We start from the raw sequence: 23,907 nt of genomic DNA, 5'->3' as shown, positions 1-23,907 counted from the left end.
GCTGCTGCCATGCCGCCGGAGCATGATTTCTGTTTTCATCCTGAAGCAAAGTTCTTAACCCGAGGTATTATTTCTGGGTTAGCAAAGTCTGTAAACTGAAGCGTATGTAACCCAAGGTACCACTGTATAGTATAACCTCCTGTTTGCTAGGAAAACAGAATTACCATATTCACCTGAATGCAGGATGCACCCAAATATAAACCGCACCTTAAAAACTGGAGGGGGGGGAGAAAAAAAGAAAAAATACCCGAATATAAGCCACTCCATTCCTCTCTGCTCCTGGCTGCATACTGGGGGGGGGGGAGCGAGCTGCGTTGCTGTTGGCCTTTCCCCTTCCTTGCTCTCTCCCCCTTGGGGGAGAGGACAGCAGATGACACACGGGGCAGGCACTGCTTTGCCGTACTCCTGGCGCTGTTTGCCCCGCACTCCTGGCTGCATACCGTAAGGTCGCAAATATAAGCCGCACTTTAACTTTTCACGGTCGGAATTTGGGAAAAAAGTGAGGCTTCTATTCAGGCCAATACGGTACTATGTCACAAAATGATGCATGTCTAAAAGGTGTGTCACCAACATGAAAGCTCTGGTTTAAATATATAACACCAATCCTGGATCGACTGCACTGGCTGTCAGTTGGTTTTGAGGCCCAATTCAAAGTGCTGGTTTTCAACTATAAAGCCTTCAATGGCTCACGACTGTAATACTTCAAGGCCTGCCTCTTCCCATAAGAACGGACCTAGACCCTGTGTTCATCATCTGAGGCCCTTCTTCATGTGTCCCCTCCACAAGAGGTCTGGAGGGTTGCAACACAAGAATGGGCCTTTTTGTGGTGGCTCCTCATCTGTGGAATGCTCTCCCTAGCAAGGCTCACCTGGCGCCAAGCCATGGTGGCTACATTCTGCCTCCACTGTTGGATAAATGAATAAACTAGCTAGGCCTTTGGCCTGATTCAACAGGGCTCTTTTTGCATTCCTCTGTTAATTTGAGGCATAGCTACATTTTGGACATCACTGGAAGTTTGCAAACTTCTTCAAAGTTGCAGTAGTAATCACAGGTCTTTTTATGGCTTTGTGCCATTGGCTAGTTCAAGGTTATCCCTTTTTATTTTTATTTATGTATTTAAAGCAAGGGCATTATGCCTTCAAAGATGATAACGCAGCATTGTGCCAAGGAATTTGCATGCCCCAAAGCCAGGATATTAAAAGTTATAATGGTCTCCATTGTACTCCCAATGCGCTGCATGCTTATAGACTTAAAAGTAATCACCCAAGGCATAGGAATTTTTGCACGTGTGAAAGGCGAAAGTGACTTTGCATGTTAAATCTTAGCGCGGACTTTCTCTTGGAATTCTTCATGCATTTTGTAGTGTATTTTCATTTCATTTGTATAAGTATAGCAGAATAGCAGAAATGCATTACGCACTTGGAACCTGATACCGGCATATTCTTATGAAAAAGGACACCAGAGCAGAAACTAAGCTGCTCTTCATTCACCCATTACTGTGATAAAGAGTCGCAAAAGAAAGGAACAACCATCAACGCTTTCCAGCTTTTGTGGCAACTTTTCAATGCCAGTCTCACGGGTCTATTTAGATGTCATAGTCATGCTCAAATCTGGATCAATTTACTAAGGCTGAGAAAACAAGTCTGGGTTTTTTGTTTTTGTTTTGTTTTTGTTTTTGTTTTTTAAAATGTGATACAGCCAGAACCTGGCACATTAAAAAACCTCAAAAGATTGCCAAGTCTGGCATTTTGCCTGCATTGCCGAGGGCTCTGGAGGAGTGATGTACACTAAAAATAGTTACAAACACACACAAAATGTGTTCAGAGTGTTGTTGGTGCATGTTTCAATCACTTATCACTATCTTTAGAAGGCTATTCGCCTGCCAGACAAGAAAAACTTCTTCCCATAAGATAATATATTGAAAGTTGCAGGGGCTACATGTAATTAGATGGGGAGGGGAGGTATCCAAATATACCCAAAGGAATAGATTCTAAAAGCTTTAAAAATATATATACCTATATAAGATCTCAGCATATATCTGTATACAAGATATCAGCTGTAGGAATCATAGAAACATGGAACTGTAGAGTTAGAAGGGACGGCAAAAAAGATCTAGTCCAACCCCCTGAAGTGCAGGAATCACTGCTAAAAAAAATAACCCTGGACTACATTGGCCCTTGTAATTGGCAAGCAGTAGGAACCCTCTAGAATGACAAGCATAGTGGACACACTAGATCTACATCTCCTGGCTGCATCACCAATTACAAAGCAGAGATGGGGCCAACATAGTGTGGTCCAGGGAGCAAGTGACCACTGTCTGTGGCAAGGAGGCGAACAGGAGGGAGAGAGTAAGAAGAGAGACTTCAATCTTCTCACCACCTAAGCTTTGATCTTCCTACAGCTACCACTCCCTCCTGCTAGCTCCTCTCCCCATCAGGCAAGCCAGCCCCAACAGCACTGACCCCTCTCGCTCTCCAGGCTTCAAGGATAGCCGCCTGAAGCCTCCAGAGCACAGCGGGAGCTCCCACTGCGCTCCAGAGGCTTCAGGTTCCTTTCGCTGAAGGGTAGGTGCCCCTTCAGCTAAGCGGGAAATGGAAGGGGCTCCGTTTCTCCTGTCGCTTCACTGAAGGGGCGCTGTGCAGAGAGGGGGAGATTTTTTTTTTCTTGTTCTCCCCCTCTAAAACAAGGTGCATCCTATGGTCGGGTGCATCCTATAGAGCGAAAAATACGGTACTTTCGTAGTACATAGGTGTTATGAATTTGTCTTCCCTTCCCAGCCCCCCAAATAATAGTGGAACTCAGACTCAACTATAGAAGGGCATAACCATTGCCAAACACTGATTGTGCTGCTTCTCATGTCTCTTCCCCGAAACTTTGTGGCTAATTGCTTTAATCTGTTTATGGCAAAGGCTGAGATTTGGGACTTTTTAGCCTCCCTGTTCCATTGACAGCTCCCTATACACCAGAGAAAGCTGCCTGGCAAAGCTGGGAGGTCTTCCAGAATAACATTTCATGTGATGCAATGGACTGCTGCCAAAAGGGAGGAGACACACATACAAACACATTGGCTGTGTTCGGACATCTAGATAAAGCATGATTTATCATTATGAGAATGAGCGTAGCATCACCCAGGCTCCATCCTCTTCTTCTGCTATGTCCTCAAGGAGGAGTTTGGAAGCTGCTGCTGCTGCTGCTGCTACTACTGCTGGCCAACAGAGTTTAATCTTCACCATGGCTTATGTGGAACAAGCCAACTTCAAGATGCAGGTTATAAAGCTGGGTTGTTTCAGTCAAGCCATGGCAAAGGTTAACCATGATTTAGAGTTTGAACATAACACAAAACTGTGGATACTTAAAACTGGCTGTTCTAGTAACCTTTGGTGTCCTCCTCACAGCCACACTGAAGGAAGAATGAGAGAAAGAATTGTGCCACACAGGGGAAGACTAGGCTCGTTCCACCATGGCAAACCATAGTTTCTTGTGCTACCCAAAACACAACCTTTGTTTGTGCACACAGGTGTCTCACAACCACTAAAACACTTCCATTTCCCCCCTTTAAAACTGCCTCTGTCCAAATGCTTTCAGTTAGACAAAACTTCAGCCCAACAAGTTTGTGGATTTGCCCATTATCAGAGCATTCACATAATATCACTTAGCATCACACAAATCAATACATGTGATTTCAGTTTTCCTGCACTATGGATGCTGTTGGTGGCGGCTCTCGCTTCTCTTTCCTCAAGGGTTATTTTATAATATGACCAGGAAACTGGTGTGCCTCATTATATTGGAGGTTGCTGGCTGCTCTCGCTCTCTCCTCTTTCTTTCCTGGCAGTTGTAATTGTGCAGGACTATTATTGGTCTATTTCTCCTGGGATTGGCAGGGTGTATAATCATCACAGGCTGACTTCCAGAAGCTTAGCCATTTTTTTCAATTTTTTTGTGAGCCATATGTGAAAAAATCTTTGTAGGTACTGGAAGAAATTTTGGAAGCACAAAAATGTGACACCATTCCTCGACTCGGGAATTTGAGGGCAGCAAATTGCCTATTTCTCAACTGAATGGCTAGGAAGATAAGCAAAGGGGTTAGTTTCAGTCTCTGAGATGAGGTCGTCCGCTTATCAGGTTGTGCCACTCCAGTGGCGGGGAGCTGGTTGTTTTCAAAATCACACCGCTGCCTGAGACCTAATTTTCCCACGGAGGTAAGAAGTTATGGGCTGTAGTGTCATTCTAACATGAGTTTTCCTGTTCAAGCAAATACAGTGGTACCTCAGGTTACATACGCTTCAGGTTACAGACTCCACTAACCCAGAAATAGTACCTCAGGTTAAGAACTTTGCTTCAGGATGAGAACAGAAATTGTGCTCCGGCAACGTGGCAGCAGCGGGAGGCCCCATTAGCTAAAGTGGTGCTTCAGGTTAAGAACAGTTTCAGGTTAAGAACGGACCTTGGGAACGAATTAAGTTCTTAACCCGAGGTACCACAGTATCTCCTAACATGAAACCAGGAGTCCTTCTCAGTGGAAACTGCTCCACTAGGGTAACTATGGCACTGTCCCACCGTAGGAACATAGAAAGCTGCCTTATTGTGAGTCAGACTCTTGGTCCATCTAGCTTTGTATTGTCTACACTGACTGGCAGGAGCTCTCCAGGGTTTCAGGGAGCAGCTTTCCCCAATCCTATCTGGAGATGCCAGGGATCGAACCTGGGACCTTCTGCCTTCAAATCAGATGTTCTGCCACTGAGCTACAACCCTTCTCCAACCTCAGTCTGCCCTCAGCCATCCTCCACTTGCTTGCCTTCTTACTTACAAGCAACCAAGGAGGCAGCACTGCCTATCATCTTCCTCCTCCATAGTCCCAGTGTTGCCCTTGTAGAACTCAGCAGAGAGGAGGATAGCAGCAAAGGCAGAATTAGTTGACTCTGCCTGCCATTAGCTCTGGTGCCACCTACTGTTGACTTTGCCGCCTTCTGCCATACCAGTCGCAATGGGTACCATCTGGTCCTTCTCATACAACTACGATACTGTGGGGCTTCTGTACCCAGACGCTCTTGGCTTCCAGTATCAGATTTTGACTTTAGTTTCTTTTTTAAATTGTTTATGGACTTCCGGCGCAGCTGCCATGGCAAACTAACGATCCCATGGTAGCGGATGCCAGCCGTGCGGTTAATCAAGGATAATTTGGGAGTAATTATCCTTGTAAGCCCCACCTCCCCCAGTCAGGAGGGGAGAGCTTTCTCTCACGGATTGTCCAATAACTGCTTCTTGTTCCGATGGAATGCGGGACAGGGACACAGAGGGAAGAGCACTGCACGTATTGGAAACTCCCCAATGCAATAGCCATGAGCGGAGATATCTCTGTTTATTTTAAGATGTATCTGAATTTGGACTTAAGAAACATTCATGTTTGGGAAGAAGGAGAACGATAACCTGCAAAATGAATCAGTCACTGAATGCCAAGGTTTTGATTTGGAGAAGACTCTGGTCATCATAATTGGAATGCTACGTAAGTGAAGGGAGCCTTTGTTCTCATTATACATTATTTTTGCTGTGCCAGGAATCGGCAAATTACTAATGGATTACAACTATATATGGAATGCAAGAGGGATTCAACAAGAACTTATAATTTTCTTTATGGAGTGCTTGAAAGAATAGACTGTGTGAAATACTGGGATGATTTGTTAACATTTCCAACTAAAGAGAGCTCTAGTTCTGATTTATGATGGTTTTGGTGAGACTCCAGCTCATTAGAAGAAACAAGGATATAAACACTGAAAGTAAGCCAGAAGTCGCGGCCGGACTTCTTTCTGCTTTCGGTTTCAGAGAGGCAAAATGGAGCTATTACACACCTAGAAATGAGCTTTCAAAAGAGGGGCAATGTTGAAGAAAATTGACTGACTACAACATGAAGGAAATGAAGAAGGTAAACAAATATTTCACACAGCTACAGGATATAAATTCCCTCTGCAAGTTAATGGATTTGGATTTATTAAACGCGATAGAAAGTCATCACATCAGTGGCTGCTAGAACAAAGGATTAAGATCGGAATTGTGGAACTTGGATTAATTAAGAAAATTGGTGTAGGATCAAAGAATAACATCAACTCCTGATAGCCGGAACACGGGAAGTCATCCAAAAATGTTTAATTTGGAACTGTTTAATTGGCTCTTTTGATTGTATTGTGATTTGGCATTGTATTAATGTGGCCTCCATTGGATTGTTATTAATGAAAATTTAATTAAAATTAATTAAAAAATAAAATAAATCATTTATGAATTGCTGTCTATGAAACATCTCAAATTGATTTAACAAATAAAAACAGAAGAATATAAGAAGAGTCCTGCTGTTTCAGGCCAATGCCCCATCTAGTCCAGGTTCCTGTTCTTAAAGTGGCCAATAAACCAACATATCATAAAGCGGGAATGTGGGTGGCACTGCGGTCTAAACCACTGAACCTCTTGGGCTTGCCAATCAGAAAGTCAGTGGTTTGAATCCCCACAACAGAGTGAGCTCCCGTTGCTCTGTCCCAGCTCCTGCCAACCTAATAATAATAATAATAATAATAATAAATTTTATTTATATCCCGCCCTCCCCAGCCGAAGCCGGGCTCAGGGCGGCTAACAACAATCAGCAATCAAACCATCAGATATTCACACATTCTAAAAATATTACATTATAAAAATCAATTAAAATCAAATTAATGGCAACTAATTAAGCAAGATTCTAAGCAGGTTAACCTAGCAGTTTGAAAGCACACCAGTGCAAATAGATAAATAGGTACCGCTGATGGCATTTCTGTGTACTCTGGTTTTTGTCACAGTGTTCCATTGCGCCATAAGAGGTTTAGTCATGCTGGCCACATGACCCAGAAAGCTGCCTATGGACAAATGCCAGCTCCCTTGGCCTGAAAGAGAGATGAGCACCACAACCCTGTTAGGATTTTTATCTCACCAGCTGTGCAGAGAGCAGCACAATGGTTGTTGACATCATGTGAGTGTCTGAGAGCATGAGACAGGAAGTCTCAGCTCGGTTTCAGTACTGTAAGAAGTTACTTTCGCTTCTGTGTGAAGTGTGTTCTTCCGTACCGCTGCTCAGAGAGAGCAGACACGCAGATAAAGCTCTGTGTATAGACAATGTAAATAAAGTAGTTTAAAGCTACGGATTATCTCTTTCTTCTGCAATGGGATGCCAGAAGATGAGTGTGCTCCTCTCAGGGGGGAGGGGTCACTTATTACCGGTCTCTCTGGACTGAGGAAGATTTACAGCCAGAGGGTGACCACCAGAGAAACGCCTCGGTGTCTTGGGAAGGTGGCGGCCTTCCCGGGAGTTTTTTTCCAACAAACCCCACAGTTGCCTTTGACTGGACTTAACCATCCAGGGGTCCTATACCTTTTTACCTTTATATTATCAAGCACAACCTCAGAAAACAGTGAATGCTGCAGAACAGGAAAATCCAAGCTCAGAGCAGCCTGATCAAATGCTCCAAAGGCTTTGGAGAACACCAGGTGATGGAATCCAAACCATGTTGTGGCCATCTATGCCTCCAGGGCATAGAAATTCCAGCCACAACAGAGAGGGCCATGTTCCACATCACCACGCAGGGAGTTACACCCACAGTGGGGCAATACACCTCCACTAACTTCAAGGCCTGGGTCAATGATATGAGGAGAGGTGTTCCACCAGGTATCTAGGACCCAAGTTGTTGAAGGCTTTGCATGTTAGACTTAACACCTTAAACCTATAGGTTTGGAATCCTCTGGTCTAAAAGATCATCGGGAGTAGCAAGGGTGTCATAGCTTTCAGAACCCAAGACCTATGTTAAGCAGCACAGCAGATTGCATGAAATGTTCTCTTATAAAAGCACATCTTTGAGGCAGCTACATGTCAGGTGTTTGCTTTTGTAAACCGTGAACACAAGTCCAGAGTTTGTGCCTTGCTTAACGGTTCCTTCCATTTATCTTTGATCTCTTATGAGAAAGAAGAGCATGTGAACTCGCTTCGTGTTGAGCTTTAGAAGTGGGATAAAACAAGAGTACCATAACAAAGGAGCGACGGAATTGTTTAGCTTCGTAGGGAATTCATCAGAACAATGACATTCATTTACAAAAGCATTAACCTTAGCAAAGATCTGCAAGAGAGGGCGGGGGAAAGGAAGGGCTAGTGGTGACAGTTTGCATGCCTTATGTTATGTATTAGATAATGCATTAAGTGCCTGATCCAGCATGAAATATCCATGGCTTTCTGGTAGAGGCGAGCCCAGGGATGCTGGTTCCACAGCAGGCTGGCGGATGATTTCATAGGAAAGGTCACACTGCTTCAGAAAACAAATGGCAAAAATACTTCAAGTGAGACTTGTTTCATTTGGCTCTCTGCCTCCCATTTCCTGCTCCCCCTGGTTTTAAGACATTCTTCTCCCCTCCCTCCACACACACACACATTAGGTCCATGTGAGTTACAACTGGCCTAAGGCATCCTATTATCTCTGTCCTTCCAATCACTGTCTGTTTCCTTCTTTTCTTCATTCCCCTGGATTTTGTACTACTCTCTGACAACTCTGCACTTGCCACTATCTCAATCATTATCAGCCCAGACCCAGCTGAAATCTGATTACCCAGGTTTTTATTTTTTTACTTTTTGGAGGGCACAAAATGCTTTTGTAATGAAAGGAGTATTAAGGAGCACACAGGATGTCTAAATTAAGGAAACCTCCATCCGTCTTATGCATGGTTACGTGGGAGTAAACACCACTGATTTCAAAGGGGGACTTGCTTCCAGGTGATGGGGTCTAGCCACCTTTCCCAAGCTGGTGTCTTCTAGAAGTTGAACGTCTGTGGGGTCTTTTTTTGCATTTCTTGGGAATGCAGGGCTTCAATATATTGTTGCATTATACTAAGCCATTAGCAAATTGAATGGCCAGTTTCAAATACCAAGTGACAGAACTGGTTACACTGGTAAATGTTCTGGTCACATGCAAACTGTAGAAAGTTTTGAGATACTGTGGGCATATAATGCCATGAAAATGAAAATTAGGGTGTGTTTTAGAAAATCATTCTTTGGGGTTCGCTTTCTGTGACTAGTTATCTGGAAAGGGACCAGTGAGAAAAAGCCTCAGACATGTATCACATCAAACAGGAACCTGTGAATGCACAGCGGCACACGCTATTCCTTCTAACACCAACTGCTAACATCATCATCATCATCATCATCATCATTATTATTATTATTATTATTATTTCTTTGTATTCTGCACTTTGGTCCATAAAGCAGCAAACGACATGTTATAATACAACCAGAGAAGAACACAAATCAAATACAATGCATCAAGTTTATAATCAAATCAGCAGACTCAAACAGCAGGATCAGCAGAGATACACAACATTCACCCACTAAAATCAGACACAAACCACAACGATTGACTCCTACTGCTACCACACAGTATTAGGCATCATAATTTGCCTGCATCAGATATTGCATTTTCCAGATATGATCTCTAAAGCAAAGCCAAGCCAAAAAACTGCTTCTTCAAATATGCTCTGTGTAGCATTCTGGTAGGGTGTGATTAGACCTCCAGCTCTGTATTTAAAATAATATGCATATAGATATGTATTATTTGCCAAGGAGCTCTAGCAAATGCTTTGCATACAGAAGGTCCCAGTTTCAATTCTCAACATCTCCAGAAAGGACTAGGAAAGACTACCAGTCAGTGTAGACAATACTGAACTAAATACTGAAATAAATGTACCAATGGTCATAAGTCACCTCTATTCAAATGTACATACATACATACATACATACATACATACATACATACATAATATGGGCTGTGCCTCTGCTCAGTTTGCTCAGCAACCCTACATACTCCCCCATCCTCACCTGCCCCTCACCCAGCGGCGTCTTACCCATAGAGGCTAGTAGCGCAGGGGGCCAGGGGGCCAAGTTCTGGAGGGTGCCAGGGAAGAGGCGAAGGCTGGAAGCAGCAGCTCCTGGCATCAGCTCGCCGCCCTCGCCCGCCTCCGCCATGCCACGCCAAAGCAGCGCCGTGCCCAGAGCCTCCGTCTGCTGTGGCCACTGTGGCACGAAGCAGCCAGCTGAGCCGGGAGGCACAGCGTCCAGCCTCCGCCTCTTTGCCACTGGAGGAACCGCCCTCCAGCCACTGCCCACCTCCTCCAGCCCCGCCGGCAGCGCTGTCCTCCCTAAAAAAACTCTGGGGAAAAGGGGGAAGCCAGAGGGAGCTTTGCACCATGGCGCCCGATATGCTTAAGACGGCCCTGCCCTCACCCCCTGCCAACCTCTGATTCCCTCCCCTTAGACCTCACCCAGCTGCCAGCTCCCTTCCCTTGGACCTCACCAACAACCCTCCTTGGCTCTCATCAACCCCCTCCCCCTTTACCTTGGACCAGCCATCCCTGAGAGAAGCCCAAGAAAAGACTTTCATTCTCTCCTTTGCTCACCCATTTTGCCAGCAGCAACTGCGATATGAAGGGTAGAAAGACTTTTCCTCCATTTCCCCCCAGGTGGCAGTCCCATCTGTCAGCAACCACACAAGCTGCAGCGTCATGACATACTTACACAAATATGGGATAGTAAGATACATCTACAGGTGAGTCACATACGGTAATACAGAGTGGCTGGGGAAACCCAGCCAGGTAAGCAGGTTATAAATGTTGTTGTTGTTGTTGTTGTTGTTGTTGTTGTTGTTGTTGTTGTTGTTGTTATTTATTTTATATATATATAAATATTTATTAAAATTTTTGAATACAAATGCACAAATAATAAACAACCTTACTTATATCATAACGTGGTTTCATCACTTCTTTGGACTCCCTCACGTCTCCCGCTCCCATTTACATCGTAAAAAGGTTTTTCCAAGCAAATTATCAGCTTGTTTAGGATCTTATATCCACTCATTTAAATATAATCTAGCAATTCTCCAAAAAATTTATGTTTTCTTTAATCTCACTTATCATCAAATTCAAATCTAATTTAGTGGTGGCCAATTTTTTATAATCTAGCATCCTTCTTAACATTCAACCAAATTGCAATGTTTTTGTAAATACGTCTTAAATTTCTTCCAGTCTTCCTCAATCCTCTCTTCTCCCAGGTCTCGGATTCTGCCAGTCATCTCGGCCAGTTGCATATAGTCCATCAGCTGCATCTGCCATTCTTCCAGTGTGGGTAGATCTTGAGTTTTCCAGTTTTTAGCGATGAGTATCCTTGCTGCCATTGTTGCATACATAAAAAATGTTCGGTCCTTCTTTAGCACCTTCTGGCCGACAATACCCAGAAGGAAGGCCTCTGGTTTCTTAGTGAAGGTATACTTAAATACCTTTTTCAGCTCATTATATATCATTTCCCAGAAGGCCTTCACCTTAGGGCATGTCCACCAGAGGTGAAAGAATGTTCCTTCATTTTCTTTACATTTCCAACATTTATTATCAGACGAATGGTATATTTTGGCAAGTTTAACTGGGGTCATGTACCATCTATATATCATTTTCATTACATTTTCCTTCAGAGCATTACATGCGGTGAAGTTCAGCCCAGTGGTCCACAACCTTTCCCAGTCCTCAAACATAATGTTATGCCCAGTGTCCTGTGCCCACTTTATCATAGCCGATTTAACCATTTCGTCTTGTGTATTCCATTTTAACAGCAAGTTATACATTCTAGATAGTACCTTAGTCTTTGGTTCTAACAATTCTGTTTCTAACTTCGATTTCTCCACCTGGAACCCTAACTTTTTGTCATTTTTAAAGACTTCTTTAATCTGAGCGTAATGTAACCAGTCTCGCACTTTATCCTTCATTTTCTCCAAACTCTGCAATTTCCAATTGTCTCCATCTTTTTCTAATATTTCCCAATATTTTGGCCATTTGGCCTCCATATTGGGTCTTTTTCGGGCCTTAGCTTCCAGAGGCGAAAGCCACCTCGGAGTCTTGTTTTCCAATAAGTCTTTGTATTTTGTCCAGACATTAAATACTGCTTTCCTAACAATATGGTTCTTAAAGGCCTTATTGATCTTAACCTTGTCGTACCATAAGTATGCATGCCAACCAAAAGCATTGTTAAAACCTTCCAAATCCAGTACGTCAGTGTCTTTGAGAAGTAGCCAGTCTTTTAGCCAGCAGAAAGCTGCGGCTTCATAGTACAACTTTAAGTCTGGCAGGGCAAAGCCCCCTCTTTCTTTCACGTCAGTTAATATCTTAAACTTAATTCTGGGCTTTTTGCCCTGCCAGACAAATTTAGAAATATCTTTCTGCCACTTCCGGAATATTATTATTATTTATTAGGCTTTAGTTCTGAAGATTGCGGGTATATGAGCAAATTGCATATAGCCTTAATTACCTTTTTCTTGACTGGGGAGGGGAGGGAGAAGCGTTTCCGCTGGCTAACCTCACTCTTCCACATGTGATTAACTGGCAGAAGGAAGGAGGTGGGAGGCAGGCAGAGAGAGACACAGGCAGAAGAAAAAGGCTGAAATGGAGCTGCAGCCAAGTGCATAAAATTGAATTCACACAAGTAAAATGTGTTGATGATGCAACTTGACTGTATTTGTAGCTTCCATACATACATACTGAGAAACAACAGCAGAGCAACTAATGAGAAAACCTCCTGCATGAAAATGGGTTTCAGTACAAACTATCAATGCTCCCAGTGGGATGCAGATTAAGGAAATAAAACCCTTTGAGCCTTTGCTTATGTGAACTGATACGTAAGCTGCAAACCCACACATCAGAGATAGCCAACGTGGTGCCCTGAGATAGCCAACGTGGTGCTGAACAACTACTCTCATTGACCCCAGCCAGCATGGCCAATAACCTGGGATGATGGGAGTTGGAGTGTAGCAACATCAGGGGTGTATCATGTTGGCTCCCTGTGCTACTGTCCTCAGAGTAAACTTCCTGTACTATTGTCCTCACAGTAGGTCCCAATGGAGCTTACTTTGGGGCAGACATGTATAAAGCACTTTAAACATATTTGCATCCATTCAGCTCTATTATAAACAACCCTATACCAAGGCAATGAACAAGGAGGCAAGCTAATCACGTTCACAAGAGCGAGCCATTTTTAATTATATATTTTTAACAGGCAGAACGTGGGCAATTGCATTCAGGTCCACTCTTGCAGGAGCCTCCCGCTTATCTGAAGAGCCTGATAGGAACTTTATGAATCTGCACAATAATAATGAAAATCTCATTTCCTGCACTCCATGCAAGGTAGAGGTTCTGTAAGAACCACCCACCTTCCTCACAACCACCTTCTCCTATTTCAAAAGTTAGCAAAGATCAACATGGTGATAAGTTTGAAGATAATGAACTTTATGTTGCAGTTATTAGATTCATCCAGGAACTGGATCTCGCAATAAAAGCAGGAGTTGGTGGCACAATATTCACTGGTATATAATTAATCCTTACATAGTAATTGAAGATTGGATAACACATGCCAGCTGTAAGTGTACTCATCAGTAAATATGGTGTGCAGTTATTCATGTATCGAATAGCAGGGCTATTCATTTATTAAGCTTTTCACCAATAATATAGTTAAATTTAGATAGAATTGCATATCACTGACCTCTCCATATAAATGTCCTTATGAGCTATTGAAGCAAGTGAAAGCTAACTTCTTATCTAATAAACATTATTATTTTACTCCTTGGCTCGGTTCAGACAAGGAAGCTTCACTACAGCTTGATGTGATGAACAGCTATGGCTTGTGACCCACTAGGACACTGAAAATTAAAAACCATGATTTGAAGTAGGGATGTGCACATCTGTGCTATAGGATCCCACATTTACCTCAAGGCTGTTTCCAACAAAAATGCATTCATTTTACACCAGTGTTCTCCTCCAAAATAAGGTATCTGATCTCATTTCGCATGTGCTGTTTGTTTGATAACTTACAGCATAATTATAGCCCATCCTTCCTCTAAATGCAGTATTCAGTTTGAAAACAAGGTGGTAAAATATATGTTTTCTAGAGTCTGAGGTTTTACAAACATTTACCACATAATTTGGATGACATCCATGCAAAAGGGAATTTCGCTACTGAGCTTACATCCCTTTACAAATAGCTGGTGTGTGAGTTCCAATTTGGATTGGTACCACAGTGGGGATGAGGGACTAACATTACTTCCATCTCATCCCAAGGACCTAATCCAGCTCTTGTACACAAATGTCCCAGTTTGTATACAAATGTCCCATGCTAACCATTTAAAGAAAACCTATGTGCACCAGGGCTGAAGACATAAAGTATGTCGGGTTCAGAATCCTCTTCTGTTGGTTTAAGTCACTGGAACCAAAGAGTAGTCTCCTTTCTGCTAGGAAAGGGTTAGTCTATCAGTCCTGATTTCTCTGTTTCTCATTTTACTGAACTTCAGTTCTACACATTTCTGTTTAAAGTTTTTTTTTATTTTAAAAAATCCCAATAATTCACCAACATTTAATGTGGATTTATCCAAATATACACGTTTTTTGCAAAGCATTTCTGCCTACTATAATGCATTTTTGTCATTTTCCCAATAATATTCATTTTATATAATATTCATAATATGGCACGTTGGCACACATTTGCTTGGATGCAGAATCTCACTGCAAAATCCAGGGGAGCGTGAATTTCAAAGGGTGGCTGTGTACAGTGGTACCTCGGGTTAAGTACTTAATTCGTTCCGGAGGTCCGTTCTTAACCTGAAACTGTTCTTAATCTGAAGCACCACTTTAGCTAATGGGGCCTCCCGCTGCCGCCGCGCCGCTGCTGCACGATTTCTGTTCTCATCCTGAAGCAAAGTTCTTAACCCGAGGTAGTATTTCTGGGTTAGCGGAGTCTGTAACCTGAAGCGTATGTAACCCGAGGTACCACTGTATTGTTTTGGGAAGTTCAAAGCAGGTAGGTTTGCCTTTTAATGCAGATGGGGATGAATTTCTTCCCTCTCCCTTCCCGGGGCCACTTTCCCCTGCACCATTTCACCAGCTTTGTGGCCTTTGTGAGAGTTACCAAAACATCAGAGTAGACTGAAACCCCAAACACACACAGAGAGAGAGAGAGAGAAAGAGAGAGAGAGAGACTGCAGAGCTCACAGAAACAAAATTTCCAAAGCTAGCAATCCTGGTCTTATGTCGTAGGGTGGGAAAAAAGTGTCAGTTTCTAAATATTGACTATAGCTGAAAAACCATTGAAGGGGAAACGATTATCAACAGAATGGATAAAAGCTATTTTTTCAGCCTTGTCTTAAGTAAGAGGCTGTGGAAGAAGGGAAAGCTTTCTAACTGATTTTGTGCAGTTCAATACTTATTCATCTTCATTGATGTCTCTATCAATGCTGCTCCGTTCAAAAGTCAAAATTACAATATATGCAGATGAAGATATGAAAGCAAAGATCTGTTCCCACCATCTTTTCCACTTTTGGTAGTAGGAGAGATTTCTTTTTTCCATTTCCAGATAGCCGACAATTATTAAAATGATAGGTGAGAAAATACATAAGTTTAGCACACAGAACAGCACTTGCACTGGCAGACAGAGAATGTTAAGCCAGGCCAGTGAAATAATAATTTATTATTTATACCCCACCCATCTGACTGGGTTCCCCCAGCCACTCTGGGCGGCTTTCCTGTTCCCTAAACAGGGCTGCCTTCAGATGTCTTCTAAAAGTCAGATAGTTGTTTCCTTGACATCTGATGGGAGGGCATTCCCGGGTTGGGCGCCACTACTGAGAAAGCCCTCTGCCTGGTTCCCTGCTACTTCACTTCTCGCAGTGAGGGAACCGCCAGAAAGCCCTTGGCGCTGGACCTCAGGCTGAATGATGGAGGTGGAGACACTCCTTCAGGTATACTGAGCCAAGGACGTTTAGGGCAAATTTTTTACTGTAAACAGTGGCTGATTGGTTGGTTGAAGGACCAAATGGTCCTTTAAATATCTCATAAGGCTCCTGCCTCTCAAAACTAGTTATCTATGTCACTATTGTCTACTGCCACAACACCTACAATGAATGACTCAGGTCAATGGGGTTTTTGATTGAATGACCAATGCTGAGTTTTGCATTTTTGTCCCCTTCCGTAATTTGGGATGATGGGAAATCCTGGCATGAAAGGGGAAAATCTGCCATCCCACAAAGATAACCACTGCATAGGATCTATATAACCAGCCAGCCACCTTGTCCAGGTGCTTGATTGAAACTGAACAGGGTTGGAATGTGCTTAAAGCAAATTTCTATCACAACAATCCAAATGTCTTTTCAACCTTCTGGTTGCATCTCAGCCTTTTTCTGGGTATCATCTCTAGTCTCACAAATCTCAGTGGCTCGTGTTGAAATCCTATCTCCTGTCATCTCAACACAGGCTCCTTCCCCTACATGTCTGTCTAAAGGATATCCTTCAGAAGGGAAGGCAAAAGCAATATGACAGCAACCTTCAATGAGCTTGCTGCGGTGAATCAAAACAAAACTATTCCAATCTATACAGAGCATCCTCCACCCCCACGCAGTTTACAGCAAAAAAAAAAAAAAAGCGGGTGTTTTCTTTATCTTTAATTCTGATATTTACTGTTCCCACCTGGTTAGTTATATGTCCCTTCGCTATTTATCTACAAAATCAGATAGCTTCCGTACAATGGAATGCTACCCTCCATTTTTGTACACAAAGAGAAATGGCTTTGGTTCTGCATCAAGCTTTTCTGTCTTTTGGAGAACTATATATAAAGGACTCCCCACTTAGTTTTCCAACAATACAACTATGTTTCCCAGTTACTTGAACAAAGCACAATGTGCCCTCAAACTTATTCCAAGTGGCAGAAGCAGAAGAAAGAGACTGGATGCATATCTCCACCAATCCATAGTTCTCGAGGAACCCAACAGACATTTTTAAAGTGTATTGTAACAATCGCTTCTCACAACATCCTCACCTCTCTGTTTGAAGTTCTCTTTTTGTACTTTGAGATGTTTGCATTTGAATGTTTTATTGATTTCTCGCCTACCTCTGATATATATATATATATAATACATTTCAGACCTTGAAAGTATGAAAAGAAAGGGGCCATAACAGTAAGTGATCAAATAATAAGCACAAAACAAATAATGCTGTTTATCTACAGAATCAGATGGCTTCTGTATGACGGTACAGTACACCACTGAAAATAATGGTGAGTGATGTGCAAACACATCCCTGGCAATGGACCAGTGAGGAGAGGAAGGTTATCTTCCTGGGGTTCAAAGAAAGCTGTTGTTGTAGCATCTCCTTCAGAAGGAGTAAGGCAGGTTTCCCCAAGCTGCTGCACACCAGATACTGTGGACTAGGACTCCCAACATAAGGAATGTCAGAAGCTGCATTATACAGAGTCAGACCATTGGTCCGTCTAATTCAGTGTTGCCTACGTTGACTGGGAACAGCTCTCCAGGATTTCAGGCAGCCCTTCCTGGATATGCTGAGAATTGAACCAGGAGCAGAGAAAATGCTCTACCACTGAGCTACTGCTAATACCTAACAGTTGGCCATGCTAGCTAGGGCTAAAAGGAGTTGTGGTCCAAAACATCTGGAAGGCACCAGGTTGCAGTAGGCGAGAGTAAAAGAACCATTAAGTTTATTTATTTAGCATTATTATTTAAATTTGCATGCTGATTTTCGCATGCATATGCTCAAATCGTATATACACAAATAAATCTGCTTCTGAATTAAAGTAGGGGTAGGTGACAAATCCAGACTATAATTACCTGAGACATGCCTCTGAAATGACTGGTGGATTCCTCTATTGCAGGGGGTTAGACTAGATGACAGTTGGTGTCATTTCCAATTCTACAATTCTATGATTCTATGATTCTATGATTCTATAGTTATATCTCACCTTTCCATGGGAGCTCACATTTCTGTGGCTGCTGTGACACAGCTATCATGGAAAAGCTATGGCCCTCCAGATATTCCTGGATGTCAACTCCCATCATGCTTCACCAGACATGGCCAAACGTGGCCCTCCAGATGTTTTGGGACTATAATTCCCATCATCCGTAGCTAACAGAACCAGTGGTCGGGAATGATAGGAATTGTTGTCCCAAAACATCTGGAGGGCCAAGTTTGGCCATGCCTGTTCTTGACCATTGGCCATGTGATCAGGGGGTGATGGGAGCAATCACTAGAGGTGACTAGCTTCCCCAATGCTGGAGAAGTAAGACTGTTGTCTCTCCTTGTTGTCCTTCTGCCAGCAGGTGAAGTCTGTTTTATTCTCACATGCTTTGGAGAACTGACTGTTTTGGGGGGGTTTTTAGGAATTGCATCTTAATACTGCTGTGCTGTTTCTACTATCTGTAGTTTAATAATTTGCTTTTATATTGTTTTAATTCCATTATAGTTTAATTAACTATTCTTTGCTATATGTTTTCAGCTTTCTATGTTTTATCCATGTTCTTTTCACTTGTGTAAGCCACCTTGAGTCCTGGTCTGGGGAAAAGGCATGGTGGTAATAATAATAATTATAATTATAATAATATAAAGGTAAAGGTAAAGGTAAAGGACCCCTGGACAGTTAAGTCCAGTCAAAGGTGACTATGGGGTTGTGGCACTCATCTTGCTTTCAGGCCAAGGAAGCTGTCATTTGTCCACAGACAGTTTTCTGGGTCATGTGACCAGCATGACTAAATCACTACTGGCACACGGAGAACCGTGACGAGTGCCAGAGTGCACGGAAATGCTGTTTACCTTCCCGCTACAGCAGTACCCATTTATCTACTTGCACTGGCATGCTTTCGAACTGCTAGGATGGCAGGAGCTGGGACAGAGCAACGGGAGCTCACTCTGTCACAGGGATTTGAACCGCCAACCTTCCGATCAGCAAGCTCAGGATGCTCAGTGGTTTAGACCACAGTGCCAGTGCAGCAATGAATAAGCAGTGTATTATCTCTAGAAAAGGACAGATCTTTCACGTGCATGCATGCAAGTGGCTGAAGGGGGCAATTGTGGGTTTCTTGCTCAAGGTTCTGCCCAAACCTAAGGCCAATCTGACACTGACGTTCACCACAAAGTTTCCACCACATGAAAGTCCAAGCCCTTCCTTTCCTGACCTAAACCACTTCCAAATGAAACAGAACTCCTGGCTCTCCACAAGCTTGTTTCAGCTTCAGTGCCTAGCCTTAATGAAAAGGAAACTGTTCTCCCTTTCACAGAACTGTACCAGAAGCATACAGCAGGGACACTGTTTTGATGTGATCGGCCATCTTATTTGACTCTCCATAGCTTCTCTCTGTGCTGTGCATCTCTCTTCCACTCACACATCTGTGGAAGCTCCTCATTTCTCCATGACTGCCCTACACACAAGCAGCCTCTTTGCCACTGCTGCAAGTTGGATTGTTGCCTTTATTTATTCGGTTCCTTTTTCTTTCCGAAGTATTGAAAAATGACTGCATGGGGTTGTCTTTTGTCCCGCTGTGATTGCTGCCTTTTTATAATTGCAGGACCCTGTTCCTCCTGAGCTAATTCCAAGTGCAGTTTAAACATTAATAGGCCCAGATTTCCCACTTCTTCCTAAAACAAGCGTTTGGGTTCTTTTCTCCAAAAGTGTTAGATAGTTAAAACAAATCCTGAAATCGAAGCCCAGGCAAAGTTGGTTAATATATCATTATGGGATTATTACAGCAATCAGAGCTTAGCTGATGCAACGATACAATAAGCTGTTCCTTGAAAATTGTAACTCCGTTCTATAACCTGAACAGCTCCAAAGTTTCCTTAGTTCAAGAAAAGTTTCTCTAATAATAATAATAACAATAATACCATTTCCTGCTACATCGATGCAAAAGTTAGTTCTGTTATTATCAATGGGATCTGGTCATGTGAGTAACTATAAGACAATTTTGAGGAGAATTGGAGATGGGATTTATAGATTATATAGCAAAATGCTATTTTTTGTATTGTGCTTGATGTTATGCACGTTTTGAGACCCATGTCTCAGAAATGTTTATCTTTCACCTCAATATCTGATTTGTTCTGCTAATGCCATTTGAAACCAGGTGGGAGAAAATTATATTCTGAACAGGGTTTCAGCTGATTCCTTTCATTTGGTAACAGTCCTGCTTGGAAACCTCAGTGTGTGAACCATGTTAGGCCTCTATAATTAGATACTAACTATTGGCTTTTGCTGGGATAAATGCATAGGGACACAATTTATGAAATAGTGAGTGGTATTACAGTTGGAGTTGGGATTAAGACCTCCTGTAGAGCTCCACAAATCATTATTCCTTCTCCAGTTTACTGAGGTTTCATTCTTCTGCAAATCATGGGATTTACGTAAAACAGATTTAGTGCTCATAGACAATGGCAGTTTCAAATTGTTGTATTTTCAAGAGACGAAACAGGCTAAATCTTGCAGCTTCATTCTCATTGTGAGCAGTGTTTAAAGTATTGCATGGGACACTTCAAAAAGTTGATATAGCCAACATACTTTTTTATTAACCTTCTAGAGAGAGAGAGAGAGAGAGAGAGAGAGAGAGAGAGAGAGATTTCTTGTACATCATAGGAAAGTCCATTGGCATTGGCATTCAGCCCACAACCTGGAATAACTTCGCAATAATGCAGCTTCATTTTGAAATGTTCTTCATTAATGCAGATATTAATTGCTTGATCCAGACAGCACATCAAACTATGGTTTGTGCCATCCATAGTTTAGAACCCACTAGGGCTGTACCAAATTGACTTACATTTGGCTTCATTGGAAGGCCCTGAGTACTAGAACTATAAGCATGGAAAAACAGCTCTTTCTCCACTTTCTTCACTCCTTGCCTTATCTTCTACAACTCAACTCTGTTGTGTCCCCCCTTGCTCACCATTTCTCTAAACTAAAAAGCCCCAAATGTTGCAACCAGGGCTTTTTTCAGCCAGAACTTGCTGGAATGCGGTTCTGGCACCTCTCTGGTAGGTGCCATGTCCATTCTAAGAGAACAAAGTAGGTGTTTGTGGTGAGTTCCAGCACCGTTTTTCCTAGAAAAATAGCACTGGTTGCAACCCTTCTTTGCATACAGGAGTTGTTCCAACCCCTTGATCAGAAGTGGCTGGGGGAGAACTACTATGCTAGCTTCCCAGCAGGTGAGTCACTGTTGCTAACCAGGAGGGAGAGGGGAACTGTGAAGGTGCCAAGGAGGTTGGCGAGGGGTAAATGCACCACTGGAACCAATCCAGTGCTCCTGCCAATGCATTAGCACCGTGCCAACCCTTATTGGACAACAATTTGATTCCCATACAATTCAGATAACACAGTAAAATACAAGAAATAAAAGTAGCAATAAAATACAATTTTAAAAACCAGGATGTCTATGGGCCACCTCAATGAAGCTCATGGACCACTGGTGGTCGAAGGACCACAGCAACCCCTGTTTTAGGTAGTCTGGCCCTCAAGTGATTAAGGCTTTGTTCTCCAGGTTGAATTTAGCCTAGTAGCTAAATGGCAGCCAGTCCAATTCTTCAGCAGGGGTGTAACATGATTCTGCCCTAGGCATTGAGCACTAGCTGAACCTTCCAGGCCAACTGAAAGGGCAGCCACACAGAGATTAGGGAAGTTATCAGCACAAGGATGACAGTGGTCAGGGTGTCCTGATCCAGAGACAGCTATCACAGTCTCCTTGGCCAAAGCTAGTAAGGTACTTTGCTGATTTGGAACTCCATCTGCCTACAGAACTTGATCCACTAAGTTCTGTGAGTCTCCACCTCTGAAAGCACTTTTGTGAACAAGCACCAGCCAGCAAAAGGAATAGCTGACCCAGCTCAACGTTGCATGCTCATTTTGTAAGCATAATAGAGAAATTCTTGGTCAAATCTCTCGGCTGCCGCGTGAACTTAGCTGGAATTTTGAAGCAATTAGATTTCATTTCCTCTAAGTTAGTTCAACACATTTTAAATGGTAAGTCGAAAAGTGCCACTTGAACTTAATGAGACCACATTTTGATAAGAAACTCTAGCGGGATAAGGAATCATCACAGTAATGCAAGCCAAGGTTTTGATTCCTGATTCATTAGGCAACACAGATAGGCTCGTTCCCAAGACAGAGTACAGATGCCAAGACTTTTATGCTCCTCTGGAGAATTTTATCTGTGAACTACTTCTGCTCAAGAAATCTGCCTTTGAAGCGGTAGAACAATTCTGAGTTTCCCTCCTCTGCTGTCAGACACTTTCACCATCCCTGTCTTTTCCCACAGGGGCTCCATGTCCCTTTGCAAATCCATCTCCCAGTTGGCAGCCGATGGGCTGATACAAAGCCTTAATCTCCTGCCACTTTTTTCTTCAGCATATGCTCTTCTGCCAACTGGCAGTACAAGAACAAAAAGAGCAAATCTTCCAGATGGTTTCCAGTGCTAACTACCCAATCGTAGCCCACCAAACTTCCTCTTAAGACATAGCTTCCAAGCATTATTCTAAGTTAGACCTTTGGCCCATAAAGATGAGTATTGTCTATACCAGGCATAGGCAAACTCGGCCCTCCAGATGTTTTGGGACTACAATTCCCATCATCCCTGACCACTGGTCCTGTTAGCTAGGAATCATGGGAGTTGTAGTCCAAAAACATCTGAAGGGCCAAGTTTGCCTCTGCCTGGTCTATACTGACGGTTGGTGGTTCCTCAGGGTTCCAGACAAGCCTTTTCTAATCCTACCTGGGCCAAGGATTGATTGTATTTGAAAATACTGTATTTGAAGCAGAAGGAAAGTCTGTCTTAAGACCTTAGCAGGCAATACATGTATTCTACCAGTAAGTTGTTCTTCAGACTGTCCCCACAAACTGGTAGAAATTAGAACGACAGATTCCTTCTGTTTCTTACTCCCACTTCTTGCCCAAGTTAAGTCAGTTCTCTAGATCAGGCCCGCCCCCTCCAAACTGGTGTTTGCAGATGTATCCAGCAACAGGTTATTGGCATAAACTGCTTTGCAGATATATCCAGCAACAGGTTATTGGCATAATAAGAGTGCATTAGTAGTGTGTTTCTACTGGGCCATCTGCCCTTCACTTCACTTTATTATTTGTAGTTTGACATTTCCTCAGTGTGACCACATTATTCATGTCTGCTGGGGTGCTCTTGCAGTGCAGTGCAGCAAAGGACAAACAGACAAAAACAAGAACCCTGGAACATTTGCAGTATGAAAAATTACAGGATTCTAGCAGGACATTACAGGATGTGCATTGTTTAGACATGAAGCAGGATGTCCACCCTGACATTTTTGGAGATACAAACCATATTGAATTGAATTGAATTGATTATTTTGATCACAGACCAGTCCCAGCCCACATACAATATCAAGGAAGTCATAAAACACGATAGGGATACATTTGAATTTGCAATTAGGTATAACAGGGACACTACAGATATAGCAACAGTTAAAAATATATAAATTAAAACTTAGTCACTAACATATAACCTAAAATTATCATTGAAAGTGGGGTCATGTATAAACAGCCCTGATACCATCACGAGCACAAATAATCATGAAACCACAATGAAAAGAATATATGGAGGGGCCCCAAAGTTTGTTTGAAAAGCCACATGGCTACCGTTTTCTTTTGTTTTGTTTTACCAGGATGCATTAATTCTTAAACAGAGACAATGAAACTGACACTTACTACCTCCAGGCAAATTCCAGGCATCTCAGGGAAGTAACACAACACAAAGTCGTGCCTGCTGCCCTGGAACAGTTTTTTTCCTGAAAAAGCACATGCCCCCCCCCCCACTTTTAACCCCAATACATTAACAAGGGCTGGGCTAAAACTAAAATAAAAGGCACACCAATGGCAAAACTCAACATACTAGTTGAAATATTGTCATTGTCATTGTCGTCCCAGCTTCTTTTTGTGTACAAAAATACAACTGTAAATGGTAAGTGACTGAAATTTGGGGGCAGAGGCTGTGTTCAACCCATACATTTAAATCACATTTAAACCATATTTAAACCACACAA

The 23,907-nt window shown here is 42.7% G+C and overlaps 1 protein-coding gene and 1 long non-coding RNA gene across 5 annotated transcripts in view; both read right to left on the bottom strand.

Annotated features, from left to right (window-relative positions):
* The window catches only part of LOC309325841, a 37,570-nt gene extending 19,807 nt beyond the window's left edge, over window positions 1-17,763 (bottom strand). The window contains exons 1-2 of the long non-coding RNA XR_014150063.1: window positions 17,697-17,763; window positions 12,344-12,414 (exon numbers count right to left, since the gene is read on the bottom strand). This is a non-coding gene — a long non-coding RNA (uncharacterized lncRNA). The remainder of the gene's footprint in view (window positions 1-12,343; window positions 12,415-17,696) is intronic.
* NXPH1 (neurexophilin 1) overlaps window positions 1-23,907 on the bottom strand; it is a 174,210-nt gene that overhangs the window by 60,144 nt on the left and 90,159 nt on the right. The gene's annotated exons all lie outside the window — the stretch shown is intronic.

The sequence above is a fragment of the Podarcis erhardii genome, assembly GCF_964252035.2.
Source record: "Podarcis erhardii genome assembly, chromosome: 12".
NCBI classification, from domain to species: domain Eukaryota; kingdom Metazoa; phylum Chordata; class Lepidosauria; order Squamata; family Lacertidae; genus Podarcis; species Podarcis erhardii.
Note: the sequence above shows the minus strand (reverse complement) of the source record. Positions and strands in the feature narration are given on the sequence as shown.